This window comes from Struthio camelus, chromosome 5 (genome assembly GCF_040807025.1).
Source record: "Struthio camelus isolate bStrCam1 chromosome 5, bStrCam1.hap1, whole genome shotgun sequence".
Lineage (NCBI taxonomy): Eukaryota > Metazoa > Chordata > Aves > Struthioniformes > Struthionidae > Struthio > Struthio camelus.
In genome coordinates, this window is record NC_090946.1 from 60,249,427 (window position 1) to 60,267,938 (window position 18,512).

The 18,512-nt window shown below is 40.3% G+C and overlaps 1 protein-coding gene across 4 annotated transcripts in view; it reads left to right on the forward strand.

Moving 5' to 3' along the window:
- The window catches only part of NRXN3 (neurexin 3), a 1,027,384-nt gene that overhangs the window by 745,309 nt on the left and 263,563 nt on the right, over positions 1–18,512 (forward strand). The gene's annotated exons all lie outside the window — the stretch shown is intronic.

Here is an 18,512-nt window from a genome sequence, read left to right on the forward strand (position 1 = left end):
CAGGTAACTAGGAACTCTCAGACACTGTTCTCTGATTAAATACCGCTTGTCCTAGCCATCATTTCATAACTCGCTTCTTGTGGGTCTTGTTGAAGATCTGTTGTTTGAGAAGATTTGGAGGCAAGAGTATTGAGATTATTCTTCCTTTCCACTCACAAAGAATAGCAGGAAAGGAGCAATAAACATGAGTGCAAAAATATATGATGTTGGTGTTGCTGGAGAAGTAAAAGTGAGTTTTGCTATTATGTTGAATGAAGCTACCTCTCTAGCCTTCCTGCTTCTAATAAAAAAGATTTGTGCCAATATGCTTGCAGTAAGAAAGCACACTCAAATGCAGTTTCTCAATTTACATAGTACTTAGTAATGGGAATCTGTACAATTTAAAGTAAGGCCTGAGTGATAATCTGATGCTTGAAATTCATGCTCTCCCATAAACATGTTAAGCAAGGCACTGGCATTCTGTTAAAATTGGGGGAGGGAGGGAGGTTCTTGAATTTCTAGTTACCTGGGCAAGTATATAGGATTGCCACCCTCATGGCAGCCTGAGACATGTGCTTTTGGGAATTTATATGGCAACTTTCGGGGAGCGGAGGGAAATGCTGCTATTTTCTTCATGCGGCTTGTCTTGACTTCTTGGTGTTTCTGCAAAGCTGATCCTCAGAGGTGTGTCAAGAAATCCAGTGCTTTCCTACCCTCCAAAGAGCTTTTTCATGTTCCATTGTATATGGAAAGCAAGGAAGCGTGATGCATCTACAAATATTACGGGAGATATTCAATTGATACTATTTTTCAGCTAACTCACCCTTTCAGCAGTGGCTAAGGGAGCTGCTAGGTTGTGAATCATTATTAGCTCTGGATACAGAAATGTGTGTAAGCAATAGTTTTTACGATTCTCAAAGTGAGCGTGGTTATAGTTGGTAAATATCTGGATTGTTTGATTTTTCAGCAAGGAGACAAGTGAGAGAAGGCTACTTTGGACTGAACTAGCATACCATTTGTGCATGTTTCTCTGTAAAGTATTACTTAAACTACTTATCTGGTTTAACTATAGCTACAGCTGTGTAAATTAACTTAAATAGTTTCTTAAACTGTTTCACGGCCTATATCCACTTGACCTAAATCAGAAGATAAGATTGTTAGCTCTTTTGCCTTGTTTGATATCTAAACTTTTTCTGCAGAATGGTCTAGCCACTATGCAAGTGATAGTGGTTTTTCAATTTTTCCCTTGCTCTACCATGATAGTAATTGGTTACCAATAGACTATGCCTGATGCCAAAGTAACCAGGCAGAAATGTCAATTATACTGTTCCACTTTGGGTGGTATAAATCTACTCTAGTTGTGTTTTGTGAGGATTGCCTTGAAAGAGAAGATCCGTCAGAGTTGCTGGTGGAATACGCAGTTATTGAAGAATGTAAATGACGTTTTTTCCAGTTTTTTTCCCCCCCTCAGTATTTCCTCCATATAGTATGTTAGAGAAGTATCATATTTGAGTAAGAATTAAGCTGTAAGTAGATGCTGCCTTGAAGCATTGTAACTGAGCATGTGTTTTTTTTTTTAAATACTAAATACACTTGAATTAAGTCAGATGAATTACCTGAGATGAATTACTTTAGACTTACACTTGTGCAAGATCAGAATATCATTCCCTTTCCTTATGTTTACAGTTTCATCATTTTTGTTGTGCCAAATATTGTGACCTTAGCAATTTAGCATTTTATGACTTTACTGGAGAATCAAATGGAGAGAATGAATGAGCAAGGAAACCAGAGGCTTTTCTTTAAATATAAATAATTTTGAGAATTAGCAAAAGTGACAGGGAAACTGACTGTACATTAGAAGGGATGAATTAATGTATAAGCATGTTGTATATTTCAAAGTTGCCTTCTATGGAAGCCACCTTTTAGAATCCTGATGAGCATTTTGAACAAAGATGAGCCTGTATAGCAGCTTGCACTTCTGCATCCACTAAAAATAGACTGGGTTTTTCTGGAACCTTCTTTCTGCTCGAAGTATTCATTTCCATACTTAAGTAGTATTGAAGGGAAGACACAGCTGTCATAATGACACCTTGGAAGGACTTCCTGAAGAGATCATAGCTCCTATGGGCTTTTTGATTATCTTATAGCAGTATTTTGTGGAAAACAAAATATTCTGTAGCAAAGGAGCAGAACTGTGAGCTGGATCTGGGGTAGAACACCAACATCTGAAGAGCCAACTTGTAGCTCTAAGTGTACTACATCAGAGTGTCCATTTGGCTTACTTGACATAGGAGAACACATCAGATGAATGAAATGGGTTACTAGGCCCGTTCCCAGATATAAAGTAAATAAATGCGTAAGTAAACTACTTCGCTGGATTTGCAAAAGAGTATTACAGTGTACAGAACACCAGTAGCACTTAAATTGTTTCATGAAACAGCTAATCAATATAGTCAGGAGCAGGTTTCATGCATTCAGTGTATGATCTTGGAAAAGGAGCCTCTCTGTGTTCAAGCCCTTCAATAGAGGAAGTAATGCTTGTGTGCAGGCCTTGAGACTGAAAATGACTTCCTGAGCAGACAAAAGGGAAGGTCGTTTTGTTTGTTTGTTTTTGGTTTTTGTTTTGTTTTAATGGGATAGATGTTTAAAGGTAGGAAATCCTTCCTAGGATAGGAGAAATGTTAAGACCTGAGAGCTACACGACACCACGGAGCTCTAATCTTCAATGCATGTAGTGAAGAGATGTGAGATACTTGGAGAGAACATAGGTGAAATAAAGAATAAAAATGCTATTAATGAGATGATGCAACTGGAAAAAGGCAAATGCCATGCCTATCTTTAAGGAAAGCAAGAAGGAGGATTCTGGAGAGCTATAGGCCAGTCAGCCTAATCTCAGTTCCTGGGAAGATTACAGAGCAAATTCTCCTAGAAGCCCCTTTCAAGCACACAGGAAAAACAAAAAGCTCACTGGAAATAGCCCGTGTAGGCTTAAAATGGGCTAACTGCACCTGAGCAACCTTGTTGCCGTCTACAATAAGACTGGCTTTATGGACAAGGGGAATGCAGTGGGTGTTGTTTATTTAAACTTCAGCAAAGCCTTTCATAGTCTTCCACAATATCCTTGTGGAATTGTAGTGAGATACTGGCTGGATGAGCAAACTGTAAGGTGGGTGGAAAGTTGTGCCACTAGTCACAGCCCTTAGACCCAGGGGTCAAGCTGAAGTCCAACAGGCATCTGTTGACTAGTGATGTCCCTCAGGGATTGCTACTGGTGCAAGTACTGTTTAATGTCTACACTGATGAGCTATCCACACTGAGAGTGCTCTCAGCAAGTTTGCAGATGGTACCAAACCGGGAGGAGCAGCTGATGTGCTGGAGGGCAAGGTTGTTATTCAGAGGGACCTTAACAGGTTGGAGAAATGGACCAGCATGAGTCTCAAAGTGCAACAAAGGTAAATGCCAAATCCTACATCTGAGATGGAGATTGCCTGTGCAACAGGACAGGTTGGGTGCTGACTGAAAGGAATTTCTGGCTTTGCAGAAAAGGTGTACAACCAGTTTAAATGTGAATCAGCAGTGTGCCGTTGCAGCAAAGAAGGCCATCTTTAGTGGTCTGTCTTTGCAAGAGTGCAGCCAGCAGGTTGAGGGAGTGCATTCTTCCCTTTTAGTGAGCACTTGTGAGACTACATGTGGTGTACTATGCCCAGGTTTGGGCTTTGCTGTATGAGACAGATGTTGACAATGGAGCAAGTCTAGTAGAGGGCCACCGAGATGATAGGAGGCTGGAGAATGTGACATATTAGGAGAGGCTGAGAGAAGGGCTTAGCCTTTCTCTCAGAGGAGGAAAATATCACTGTAGTTTTTAACTACCCAACTAGGAGGTTATAGAGTAGATGAACAGACTTTTCTCAGACAACCACAATGGTAGGACAAGAGGCAACAGGTACAAGTTGGAATATGGGAAATTCTGATTTTAATACTAGGGTGGTCAAACACTGGTGTGAGCTGCCTGGAGAAGTTATGGAATCCTCTTCCTTGAGGATGTTCATAATTTGACTGAACAGTGTCCTGAGCAATCTGATCTTTTTGGCCCTGCTTTGAGTTGGAGGAGAGTTGAACTAGATGACCTCTAGAGGTTCCTTCCAATTATTCTATGATTCTCAGTTTCTAGGCATTTCTGGTGAGAAGGACCATATACCCCCTTCAAAAAGAGAGCTCATGAAGTTTCTGATGGCTGAGCCATGTAGACACTGCTCAGTGCTGCCAGTTCAACTTCAATGAAAGGTGCAGACAATGGAAGTTGCTTTTCATCCTGGGCTATTTTACATATATGCGTACATGTGTCTTAGAAGGATGTTTCAAAAAGACCAAACATAAGTGATGTAGAGTTTGAAGACTTCAGGTTTATAAAAACTTTATCTTATTTTCTTTCCCACCCTCTAAAGAAGTCTGGAGGATAGGTGATTATGTGCTACTTGCATGCTCTCTAGCTGTCACCTGTAGTGCTCTGTAGGGTATGAGTATTGCAGTGTGGGGAAGAATAAGTGACCCTTAACTTGGGGCTTAAGAGGCATTCCAGACCTAGAGATGAAAGGATGAAGAGCAAATCCTCTGTATTATTGAAGTGTGTGAAAGGCATGAAAGAGCAAGAGTCAAATCAATAGTTTGCATTTACAGCACAGAAGAGAAGAAAGATATACTGGGATTTATTTTTGCAGCTTATTTGAGAGACTTTTTTTTTCACCTCCTAGAAAGCACAGAACTGAGCTTTCTGTGGAATTGTATGCCTTTGGCACCCTGAAAGTTGTACCAAAAAGAGCACTCATCCTGGTGTTATCTCCCAGACAAATGTTTTAGTAATTAAATATTTTATTGGGACTATAGCTGGCCATTGACAGTTAAACAATATAGGCTGAAACTAAAATACTGATTGCCAGTACTTGGAGATGGGGATGAGTATATGTTTAAAGTATTTGAGTGAAGGAAATTTTAACGATGACACTTTCTCAATGAGAGTACGAGGTGAGGTTAAGGGAGGTGGTCTACCTATTTTTAGCTATTCCTTCAATCTTATTAATTTAACTTGTCTCACTAAAACCTTTTAGCAAAACTCGTTAAAAATATCTGCTTCACTCACTGTACTAAAAAATCCCTTCTCCCTGTCTTAATGGAGGCAGGTGCTATGCAAACACCTGCCTTAGCGCTGTATGATAATAGATGCCTTTCAAAGGTGAGCAAGGTAAAATCCTCCTTGTAGCTTATATAAGCCCTCTTCAAGAGTGTGAATGCTAGACCATTTGAGATCAAATACTGCATATAGGTGCAAAAATATATTAAAACATAATTTTAGATAGATAAGTAAAGGTGATAATATTCTCTGTGAGGACATAAGATTAATATCTGTAATATCCCTAATAAGTTACCGTTTCTGTGCCAGGGCTGTGCCTGAAGTCACCTAATACTTTCAAAATGAAGTATAGGCCAATCACTATGATCACTAGATCAATTTGAGCAGCCTCTAGCCCTTTCATTGGGCCATGTCACACAAGTGAAGATACTGCTCCATGTGAATAAAGGTCACAGACTCTGAGCCTCTGAGATGATGGTGACACATTTTAAATCTAGATTATAACTGCTAAACTTCTCAGGAAGCAATTCTGACACATACTCGCTTTTGAAGAGTGACCGAGTATCAAAGCCATAAGAGCCCCCGGCAGTCTCTGCTGGAGGGAAGCAGTGTTGGCTGTTGGCTTTTGCAAGGCCAAAATGCCTCATGTGCATAACCTTTGTTTGATGGTGATGTGTTCATTGTGGCAACAGGAATACCTTAGTCACCCAGTACTGCTAAGGCTGCATTGTTATCCATTTGTTTAGCTCTGCTTCCCCAGATGGGACCCAGAGGCTGCTATTCCAATGAATCCCGTGCAGGAGAACTTGCTGCCTGCGACGCTGGTGCAAGTTCCTGCAAGATGTAGGCTGCTCTAGTGTAATGCAAAAGCTGATGCATGGCAAAGGAGCTTTCTAGTGAAATGCTCAGAAAGGACTAGCTTGTTTGCAGCACGCCCTCTCCCCCACCAGGCATGAGAGGTTAGATGTCTCCCTTGTCCCAGATGTCTGCAATTAGGATAGTAGAGGATGCTAGGATAGAACTGATACCAAAGACATGAAGCAAACTGGCTGAGGGCAATCAAGTCCCAGGTCAAGGTGAGCTAGTTATTCACACCTGCTCTGACTTTTTTTTTTTTTCTCTTTTCCCCCGCTTCCCCTCTCTCCTGCTGACTTTCTTAAGATACAGTTGTTCTTGAATGATCACAATCAGTATTTCAAAATAAATGCTTTACAGCGTAAGGTAAAAGGAGTTGCTGGCAAGACTGTAAATCCTCTCATGGAACAAACGATAACTCGGCTCAAGAGCCCTTTTGTCCTGGGAGTGGGGGAAGGATATAAATTCTCTAAAAGTATCTGTCAGTCGGAATTGCTCTGCATTCATCATACTAGCCCTCTGCATCATTCATGAATGTCATAAGAGACTAAAGAATTGGCACTTCATGGGGAGAATGATTAAACAACCATTACACTTGTCTTTTACTTTTGCACAGTACTCTTTAACAGATTGCCTGTATAACACTCACATAGGTGCACTTCTCTTAATGGAGACTTTCCTTTCATGGTTGTGAAAAGGGAAGACTATGGCAAGAGAAGTTGTATATCACTCACAGAATACTTCAAGGATGCTATCTTATTAGCTTTTGATACCCTTTTGAGAGTAGGGAGGAAAGAAGAGTTATTATCTTGTTCAGCGGGGACAGTAGTGTCAAAGACCTGCTTTGTATGACCCTGAGCAAGTTTAGAGAGTCCTTGGAACAGCCAGCTTGTAAATAAGTGTTTCTTCCCATTATTGGCATTACAGGAGTTGTGAGGAATGATGTGATATTTGATGTGAGGTCAAAAAGCTGAGAATTCTGGACTTAGTTTTCCTCGAATAGACCAAAACAGTCCCATTTAGTCGTAGAAGATTATATCTACAGTAACAAGTAGCGTGATACAGTGAGAGTGGGTTTTTGGATTGAAATTTGGTACTAAGGGCCTGATATCCATATTGTATGCATTTTACTTTTGCAGCTTTACTTTGGGCTAGCTCTAGTATGGTGCTATGTAGTGATCACCTATTGGAGCTGGATTGCATCTTCCAGTTTAGTTTTACTTGAGTCAAGTTTGTGTACTCTGAGACTGCTCTCATGTGACCCAAGGCTTGGCAAGTGGTGATTGATAAGGAAATACCCTTGAAAAGCATATTTCTGATTCAAGTTAAGATGTTAATAGCCAGCAAAAGGTTTGAAAGTCTTTGAAAACCTGCTTCCAGTTCCCAGCTCTACTGCTGACTTAGCTATGAGATTGGGCAAACCTGTTGCCTTCAGCGGTTCTGGAGGGTATCCGATGGCCAATAACCGTTGCCCAATTTTTTTTCAAGCCCTCAAACCTGAAAATTGGGGTTTGATCTTCTGCTGTGAAGACTGTAAATATAAGTCATGTTTTCTGTTTTTAATACTCGTGAGTAAGGAAATGTGAACGAATGCGTAAGGAAGAATGAACAATTACTCCCTCTTGAGGAGCGGGGGAAAATCCGTAGTGTGCAAGCTCGCCCCTTAAGGTGTTGCGCTTCCTAAACTTGAAGTGACTAACCAAAAGTGAAGGAACAGCAGTTGTGCAGTTTATTTGTTTTAATTGAATGAGCCATAGCTTGAGGATCAAGACTAGAGAGGGAGGGAGTATTTTGCAAGAGAGTTGAATGGGCTGAGATCAATAGTAGCAAGCTGGTCTGCATCCATCCTGAGCTGTATCTAGGCTATTTTGCTACCATTAAGGTTCTGTAAAACTCCTGTGGTGAACTAACATCAGTATTCTTCCTCCAGGCCCCAAACGAGCTCTGAAACCTGCTGTGCTTCTGACTGCTAACAGCAGTGTGAGTACTGCTCCTCTGGCATTCTGCCTTCTGGGTTCCTCCAAGGACATTCTCTCTCTAGGCTCTTTTATCAGGAAATGCCAACAAATAAGAAATCATGTTCAGACTCCAGCTCTTTGGCAGCAGGATGCAACTAAGAAAGATTTCCACTTTCCTCTACTGAGTTTAGTCACAGCTGCACCCATTAGTCCCTCTGACTAGTTGGTAACATGGTCCCCAATACCTGCAAGGATCACAGTAGCTATTAACAGCTTTGGTACAAAATAGTCTGTATTATAACCATCCTTCCCTTTATTATGGAGTGTTATCACAGCAGCCATGTTCTCCAAACAGTGCTTATTTGAATGAAGCAGCCTTTTATGCTGCAGGATTCAATTTTCAATTAAAATTATGGCAGCCTTATCTGACTTAAAGACAAGCTTAATGTCATCTTGAATTCAGTAGATGGCATTTTGTTTAGGTTTGTCCTTTGGTAGGTAGAGGTCCAGACCTATTAAGTGTAACAATTCTGTGGGAGGAAAACTTGATCCTCTTAGGGGAAGCACACCATACATTTTGAAACCGTATGTCTGCTAGCTTGTTTCATTTTCATTCTCCGGTTTTACACCTTTTTTTTTCTTCTTCCCTCTCTGTGTCCCCTGCAGGTTTTCTAGGCACTTCTACCCAGCAAACTCCTTATTTCAGTTGTAGCTTCTGGCATCTTTTGATCTCTGCTGGCGCACTGCAGTTTTAAGTATTTTGTCTTTCTGTAATGAAAGTTCTATATTTGTTATGAGAAGTGTATTTATTACAGGATGTTTTTTATGGCCTATGGTGCATAGAAAAGGCCTGGAGGGATTGTCCTTGTGGACCTTTTCTAGGCTGATACCGGTCATACGGCTGCCTAAAGCTGTGTGAGAACTGAATTTGACACAAGTGATCTCTTTGAGAGATGACTTGAGGGTGAGGGAGTGATAGTATGATATAAGTCTACGAAGCGAGATTGACATTGAGAGGATAGATATAGGGATAGATAACTGTCTTCTGGTGCAGGAATTTAGCATGAGCTAGTTTAAGTGGTTGTTCTTCACCTCATAGAATAACTCAGATTGGAAGGGACCTCGGGATGTCTCTAATCCAGCCTCCTGTTCAGAGCAAGGTCAGGTTGGGTTGCTCAGGGCTTTATGTAGTAAGGTCTTGAAAACCTCCCTGCATGGAGACTCCAAAACCTCGCTGGGCAATCTGTTTTACTACCTGAAGTGTTCCTCATGGCCGGGGGCAGGGGCGGGCTTTTTCCTTATATCGAGTCAGAATCTCTCTTGTTTTAAATTATGCCCGTTGCTTTTTGTCCTCCTACCATGCACCACAGTGAAGAGCCTGTCTCCGTCTTCTCGATAATCTCCTTGAAGATACTGCAAAACTGCAGTTAGATCCCCTCAAAGTAATCTTTTCTCCAGGCTGAACAAGCCTTGTTCCCTCGGCTTCTCCTCACAGGGCAGACACTTCAGCCCCCCAACTGTCTTTGAGGCCCTCCGCTGAACTCAATCCAGTTTGTCAAAGTCTATCATGAATGGGCTAGCCCAAACAGGGTATGCTATTCCAGATGCAGTCTAGCAAGTGTCGATTAAGGGGGGGTAATCACTTCATATACTGACAGTGGTCCTGTTAATACAACGCAAGATGCTTTTGTTTTGCTTTGCTGCTGGGGCATGCTGCTGACCTGTGTTCAGCTTGCTATGTTGGTAGCAGAGTTGTGCAAGTCGTTGCTAAAGGTTTGTAAGTCGTTATTGTGAATGCAGAATGAGCTCAAGGAGAGGCTGGGTAGGTGCTTGGAAATAAGATAAATTTGAGATTATTGCATAAACAAATCATATGAGGGCTCAGGCAATTACTGAAAAGGCTCATGAGCTAGGTGAGTACTTGAAGGAAATACGCCTGCTCTCCTGTGCCTTCCCTGGGTTCCCACGTAGGGCTGTCAGTGAAGATGTGACAGTGGACTAGATGATTCCTTGTCTGTACCACTATAACAATTTTTATGTAACCACGGATGAAATTATTGGAAAACACTGTTACAACTGAAAACTGTTAGGCTTAATTTCATAAGGCTGTGGTCATCGTCAATCCATTTTAGTTGTCGACTAATCCCTAAATTGCTTCTGAGGAAGTGATCAACATCCACAATGTGCCACATGGCACATTCGGCTTTGGGAAAGAAATCAACCTTCCCAGGGTTCTGGATTTAGTTTACACTCAAACTACAAATCCTTCTATCTTGGACTGTCTAGTAAGAATGCTCCCTTCCTCTCTCCTTTTTCCCCTTCCAATCTCTTTAATGGAGTGTAACTAATAAACAGCAGTGTACTATCCAGTGCATTTTTTTGGCTTATGCATGTATACTGGAGGGAAAGTAACTTGTATTAATTTGCTATTGTTAAAAAAGGTGAAGAAAGCAAAGGTGATCTGAATTGCTGCTTCTGTTTTGTTAATCTTACAGTTTTCCTAACTCTTCTGCCTTTTTGTATAGAAGAAGCTCCTTCAAATTTTAAAGCTGGGAAGGAATTTCAGCTGAATATCAAAGAACATCAGCTTAGTGAGGGACTGTGAGTCGAGCGTGGTGTTCAGTCTGGGTCTTGGAGGGTTTGTCAAGAAAAGAACAAGCATCCTGGAGGGAAAAGAGCTAGTTCATGAAAACTCTTTTGAGCACAGAAGCTTGCTTTTTCAAGGATTAGACTGGAAGCTTTGCATTTTTCAGGGCTTTAAGTGTTTTTTCATTCTTAGGCAATTGAAAGCTCTTGAGGAATAAAAGGATGTTTCAGCAGTCGTTTCACAAAAAGTGTCAGATTTGTCTTTGTTTTCTCCTTGGACAGATCGTTTGGAATGGCCAAATGGAGCAGACATTGCAGATTAGTTCTTCTAAAACCTTTTTTCCAAGCCTCTTTGATCTTTCTTGTCAAGTAGGTCTCTACATTAATAGACCTTTTCTTTTAACGTGGAGTGGAGAAAGGGCAGCATCAGTGGTACAGATGCGCAAGTGCCATGCTTACGTGACCAGCGTCAAGTACCAGAGAGTGGGGTTTTGAGAAAAAAGTAAAGTTTTAGTTCTGGTTGCTGGCACCCAATTTTGACTAGGCTTCTATTTTTTGTTGTGTGTGATCAAGTCATGGTAAGTCAAAGGCATCCTTGGGCTATCCTGATTTTTGCAGGCCATTCCAAACACTGTATGTGCCTTGATTATATATGCCTAAAGGCAGGTTGTAGAGGAGATGTCAATGTTGTACTCTAGCCTATTGTCTTTTTTCCCTTCCAAGTCCTGACTTACCTTTAGATCAGACCCATCATTGTCTAAGGAAGAACTCTGATTTGGTATGATATGAACTGAGAAAGGAAGAGCGGTCAAGTAAGACTAGAACAATACTGCGTTTGAGTTTAAGATCGGGGGGAACGGAATGACAGCTTATAGTGGGACTAGCAAAAATGGTTGCAGTTGAGACTCTGATGCCTTGACAAATATGAGAGGGCAGAAAGAATAGGGCTGGCATGCTATTTCATACTAGTGCTGTTAATGTCTCACTTTCTTTTAAAACTGTTTCTAAGTCTTAAAAATTTAGTCAGATCCCTTCTTTTTTTGATCAATTGTTATTTTTCTTGATTCTCATTTTATTAGGTAATAGTAACTCATACAGTTGAGTCACTTATGAAACTCATTCACTTGAAGATAGCTTTCCTTATGATGAAACAAATGTTTGATGCAGGCATAACTTTATCACAGAATCACAAAATGGTTGAGGTTGGAAGGGACCTCTGGAGATCATCTAGTCCAACCCCCCCGCTCAAGCAGGGTCACCTAGAGCACATTGCACAGGATTGCGTCCCGGCGGCTTTTGAGTATCTCCAGGGAAGGAGACTCCACAGCCTCTCTGGGCAACCTGTGCCAGTGCTCAGGCACCCTCACAGTAAAGAAGTTTTTCCTCAGGAAAAACTGTGTTGTGTGTGTCTTTTTTTTTTATTTTTTTTTATTTTTTAAATGGTAATACTTACCACGGATCACTTCCCGCCCCCCCCCCCCCAAACACGTATGAGTAGTTAGAGATGTTACTATGTATCTAGTAAAGCAGCAAAGAACCTGTATGTGATGCATTTAGTAGGTAATATTCATGGAAATTACTGAAAATTGTTTATCACAGGAGATGGAAATTGGAAATACCTAATAGGACATCTCTAGACAATATAGTTGTTTCAACACACCTAGAGTTGGCTCATTTCAAATGATTAAGTAATGAACAGTCACTCAAATTGTCCATGCTATTTGGTAGTTTATTGCAAAACTAGGTATAAATTTTACCTCTTTCCACCACTCTTGATGGTGTTCATGCATTTGAACACTGTTGGTGAATCTTTGACTGTATAAAAATATTCTTTTATCATTCTTAATTTTTTACTCCAAACAAATTCTGCTACAGAAAAGTTGAAATTGCATAGAGGATGTGCAGCATGTTTGATGTGCCAGAAGGAGTGAGTTAGAAAAACAGCTGGCAGAAGCTTCATTTTTCCTCAGCCAGTGCACGTACTTTTGACAATGCGCTGGTACCAACTGATGTTTTATTGTCTGTGTTGCTGCATAATAAACTTTTGGAGAGCAATAAATAGTCAGAAGCATTTTATGAAAGTCCAGGTGCTCCTTTCTAGTTTGTACAGCTTGTATTGTTTGGTTTAACTCACCCCTAGAATTGGTGTTTAAAGTGTGGCGCCTTTCCCTCAAGAGTATTAATAGGTAGCTGGTATAAGTAAGTAACATGTTGAACAGTCTGACAGGATTAAGGCCTGAAGAGCTGTGAAGCAGCTTTTCTGACTGGGGACTGAGTGGTCAAACATGCAGAAATTCATCTTAAGCTGCAAACACATAGAAGAGGATACTTAATCCTTGGGGCAGTGGTCCGATTAATCTGATCAACTCCCACTTCCTATTTTGAGACACAGAAATATTGGGCAAAAACCTGAAGGCTCCTTTGAGGCTTTCCTCAGACCTATCTCAGGCAAAACCTCCAGTCTATTTTATCAGTCTTCTATTAGTCATTAGAGGAAACTGGTCTTTGCTGATCTCTCTTGTTACTTTGTCCATCTCTGCTTACTATTAGGGCAGAATAGCATGCTCTACCATGTTTCTGGGAGCTACTTTTACATTAACTGAATGTATAATGATGCTTCCTGCTAGAGCAAATTTCATATCTTTACCGAGTTTCTGTGGACAGTATGCCTCATCTCCCCCAGCACACACTCATGCTAGTACTGTCTTTTACATATGCTTACTAGTGCCCTTTCTGGTGATGGAAACTGTATCTGAATTCTGCAGCTCATATATTACGAGATATAAGTCACTCTTATCTCTGAGAATTTGTTAGAACTTCACCCTTGTTGAGACTTTGTGGGAGTCTTTAAAATCTGCATAAGCAGTCATCAGGTCTTTGTCATTTAATTGTCCCTTTAAAAGTACAGTTGTTACCAAGGTCTCCTTCATGATGTTAATTGGGTCTTGTTTCACTCCTGTAATTACCCAGAGTCCCTTACGATGTACTACTGCTTCTATCCTTTGAAAATATTACTTGAAAATAAGCTGAACTTCATTTTCTTCCCAAGAAGAACAAAATCTCATCACTGTAAGTGTTCCTTTAGCTGCACTGATAGCTTCTTGTTAGAAAGCAGCAGATCATAATTACTAATAAATATGATAGGACCTTTGCACCAGCATATGAAGTGCGCCAAGTGACTCATCTGAACTACTGGACTAAGCAGAAAATATATAGTAGTGCTATAAAGTAGCCGTGAGAAGAAGAAAAACAAACAAACAAACAAAAAGTAGCAATAGATGCAGTAGAGTTACTATGTTCATATTCTTCTAAATCTTTGAATTTAAAAATTGCATGTCTTCTAGTTGTCCCCTTACTAGGAAATGGAAAAGGACTGAAAACTTGTTTTTGCAGAAATATTAAGAAAAAAACAGTATCATATATACTTGTTTTAGAATTCTATGTCAAAACATAAAAACATAATAATTGAGGGAAAGGCACATGCCATGTGTCCTGCATGTTATTTTAGGTAGAAAGATATTATCATTAGGTTTATAGTCTTCATATCTTGTGGTGAATTACCGGCATGATCAGATCTATATGTTGTCACGAAAGGGTGCAAGACCCTGGAAAGAAATGTTGTTATGTTAACGCAGGTAGCTGACCAGCTTTTAAACTGTCCTGGTTTTCTTGTACTTTTTTGTTGTAACAATCCTCTTTTTAGCATGAAAATTACAACTAGTGTGTAGGTATATTCATGCACAGTTACTCCCAGTTAACAGTGTTTATGCATGGAAGCCTTATAATATTTGTCAAATGTTGCATTTTTATGGTCATAGTGAAACTGTTACGTGCTAGAGTTAGTATAGCTGAGACAAAATGGACTGTAGATGGCTTAGTAGATGCAAATAAATTGAGAGGGTGATGTGAGGAGATATGATGTGAGGAGATTTAAAGGATCCCTAAGGCACAAAAGAAGTTATATTTTGTCCAAATGTGGCAGAGTTTTTCTCTACTGCTTTACAAGATAAGTTTTAGGCAGCATATAGCTGCTACAGTTTTATGTTGATTGGAGAATACTCTTCCTTAAGATTGATTCTTGAAGATTTTGGGCAATGATTAGGAGAAGTGATACCGATCAAAAATTAATAGGTGGAGGTGGCAACTTTAACTAAAAATTTCTTAACTGACTAGGAGGTTTTGTTTGCTATGGCTAATAGCATTGCTCATAATTTTTCTGTTAAGGAATGTTTCCACGGTGAGTTTTTGCTTCAGCCTGTTCTATCAGCTCTGTCTATGAATACAGCTAGCAAAATACCTAAGTTGTCCAAGCTAAACATAGCAGCTTTCAGCAACTGCATTGTCAGGTGTGTTGCAACAGGTTAGTATCTCTCAAATTTGATACCTCTAAACACTACGTTTATACCTATAATATGTCATTTTGGGGATATATCAACTGCCATTTCACCAAGCTGTAAGTTTATAGCAAACTGCAGCTTTGTTTATGCTAAACAGAGGTGGTGTCTTAGTAGCTCAGATCTCCAGGGAGTGTTTCCTCAGCAAATAATTTCTTGGTTTCTCTGAGTTCCGGCAAAGTTGCCGGAATTTCACATGCGGCGTCCCAGCAGAGTAGCTGAGCATATTCTGCTCCTGTCCGTTCTTGCACATTGGTGCAGTAAACATGGTCTAGCCTAGGGCACTGTGAGAAGCTGGACTTCTCGCAGCTGAGTGGGAGAGAATGTTGGCCTCTTATTTCCTCAGTGTTTTTGAAAAGTGTAAATAATATATTGGAAGTAATAAGAAACTGTGATCATAAATACCATAGAGTTAATCAATCCCTCAAATTTTTCAGGGAATGGTTGGAGTTTTATTTAATAAGAGGTGTATAATTAAATATTGAATGATTAGGAGAAACTAAATATCAAATGGCTCCTCATTAACAGGGTATTATCCATTCTCTGTCTGGAGTAGTGTCCTGCAAGAAAACGCATGTGCTCTTGTGTCATGAAGGAGTCTGTAATAAAGCTTAAGTGGAGAGAAAAGATCTCAGGTTGAACAGACTTTAATTTCATCCCTCCCCCTCCCCACCCCCCTCCCTCCCTCCCTCCCTCTCTCCTCTCTCTCTCTCTCTCTCTCTCTCTCTCTCTTTTTTTTTTTTAAAGTTAATGAATGCTTCACTTAAACCAGTAACTAGCTTTTTTTTGTGGCATTTTGGTGACCTGTAGAATAATTAAGATTGGAAGGAACGTCTGGAGGTGAACTAGTGCAGCCTGATCATTCTCCCCAGCTTAAAGCAGGGCCAACTAGGTAAAGGTGTCAGAACCTGATTGGGTTCGAAGAAGGTGAAATCTTCTCTCATGAAGTCCAAGGCTGTAATTGTACTGTTTTTCTGTTCGCTTCTCTTAAGGTTTTTAAACCCATAAACTCATGGGTGCTGCAGTCAAATATAAACATTTAAGTCAATGTTGTTTTTCAGTGTGGTCACAATGTGATAGTAATTCTGATCCGTTTCCTTCTACTTAATATTCTCTCTTAATATCTGCTTACTTTGTGTTTTCTGTCTGGAGTGACTATTCATGTTTTGGAAAAACTTTATTGGTATGCTGTTAATAATACCACCTATTTCCAAGCAGCGTAGTGGGTTTGCTGTACACCTTCAAAGTGGAAGAGAAGGAACATTGACATATCCAGCAAACTGTTGTGTATTCAGTTGCACACAGGTAAACTCACTGGACTATCTGTCACTGTGCGGATAACTCTGACCTGTATGCTGATGCAGCACCTGTAGGCCTTCAGACTGGTGTAAACAGGTTATTTTGAGTAATGTTCTTTGGGTTGTTACATCTGAATGATCATTGAGCACAGACTTGAAGTGCTGAATTTCCTCAAGTTAGGCCTAAAAGCAAAGCCTGTGCTCCGTGAGGAGAAAATGAGCTCCGTTACACAGTTAAGTTCTATGGCAGGTCTATGAAGGTATTATTGGCTCTAATTGGTGCTCACAGGAGCTCTGACATGCTCTACCTGCAGCCAAATGGCTCTTACATAGGTAAAGAAATTGTATTTATAAATAGCAAAGAATTCTCTTCCTAGCTCATCTTTACTGCTGAAGGGCCCAATAACCAGTATGAAAAAAGGAAGGGACACGATAATTCCTGTAGGAATAGTTTTGGAAAGTGGGTTTTAATCCGTGAAGCCAAGTAAACTCATCTCGGCTTACCTTGCAGACTAAAGTGAGGCATAGCAAAGTATAATGCAATACACAACTTCTAGAACAAACTAATAAACTGAAGGAAGTGGTTTCTGATGTAGTTTGTAGTGGGCTGTGTGAAATACCTGTGCGTGGAGGGAAGCCATGGATAATTCACTACCTAGTCATCTCTAACTAATTTGAAGAAATTGCAGATGCACTTGGGAAGGTGTTTTTGTTTAAAAGAAGGGGAGGGAGAAAAGCCCTTTCTACATATTTTGCAATAGTCTTGCATCCTCCGTCTTAATTCTAAAGCTGAATTAAGAGATTGAGTTCAGTCTGTAGAACTAACCTTTCTGAAACAGAAATGATGTATGTTCACTGTTCTAATATGCCAGTGTGCTTTTGTTAATTCAGAATTATCAGTGATGTTTCCTACCTAATCCCAATTTCAGGCATGTTTGTTTGAATTTACTGAGGGTATGTTCTGGTGGGTATATCCAGACCTGGAAAGTTGAAGTGTGGGTTCGTTTTCACTCTGTCATAGTATCAGCTGTTCACAAATCATTCCCCTTCTATTCTTCTGTTCCCAGCCTGAATTTTGCCATCTGTCTTGGTAATGTGTGCTGAGATTTCTAGAGGAAGCCTCTTACATGAGGGTGAAGTGTATCAATTATTTGTATTAATGTGTAGTATTCATTTGGAATTTGGGTCATAAAGAGCTTAGTGAAGTTGTGGCTTTGTAGGCAAGCATAAAAATGACCTAGGTATGATCTAACCTGTTTCTAAATCCAACTATGTTTAGTCTGGTCTAGGTTGCTTGATTTTGCTGGTTTACGAGAAAAATAAATTGGCATTGGTTATAGCTTAACATAAATTGGAAAATGTACACAGCTTCCCCTGAACTTACTACCGATATCTTATGCTTGGTGCAGTGATGGGAGCTGGGTGTTTTTACTTACTGTTGTAGCTTCTGACCTGCGGTAAAAAAGTGCTTAGAAACTCAGGTGCAGCAAGTGGCCGAGGCATCGGGATGTGGTGGTGTTCCTGGCCTGCCTGTGCATCCTGGGTCTAAGACAGCAGTTTTACTTGCCGTGTCCTTAGCCACGTTTTTCAAGAAGCTCAAACAAAACCCTGCTCCTAACTCTGAGCAAGAGTGAGAACATGAACTCTGAACACTTTTCTTCTCAGCTTCCTTATTTGTGACAATAATTCCTCACTTGTGTTTCTTTCTTACTGAGCTCAGATGGCACCTGTGAGTGTAGGAGGCTGATGCTCAGCTCTGGAGACCTCGGGCCTTGTTCCTAAAAGTAAGATCAAGGAGGGCATTGCCAAGCTACTTATAAAAATAAATGATACTGGAAATATGTGGACTAGATGCACTAAAGTCTTAGGAAGTGTTAAGGAAGAGGAAGGTCTCCCACTGTGGATAATATTTAGCTGAAGACAAGGCGAGGCTTTAGGAGAGCTGCGAAATATTCCTTTTGAATCCCACGCTTCTGAAAGGTATGGGTTTTCTTTTTGGCTATGTGGTGGTTAGTGGGTTTTTCTTGAAGAGGGGTGAGTCTTTTTTGGTTTATTTTTGGATGTTTTGTTTAAGAAGTGTATTATAGCATTGTCTGGGCAGATATTAGCAATAATGAAATTGTGCATTCCTGATCAGCTCTTTGCTTGTCTACCTGAAATGTGGTTCAGCAGGATATGTACAGTGAACCTGTCTTGAGTGACGTAAAACTTTTTTTGCAGTTCCCCTTCTGTTATGTATGTAGGGACATGAGGATGTTTTGAATAACATGTATACGCACTCAGATTCGTCACTGAAAGTATTTGTATCTTTCTA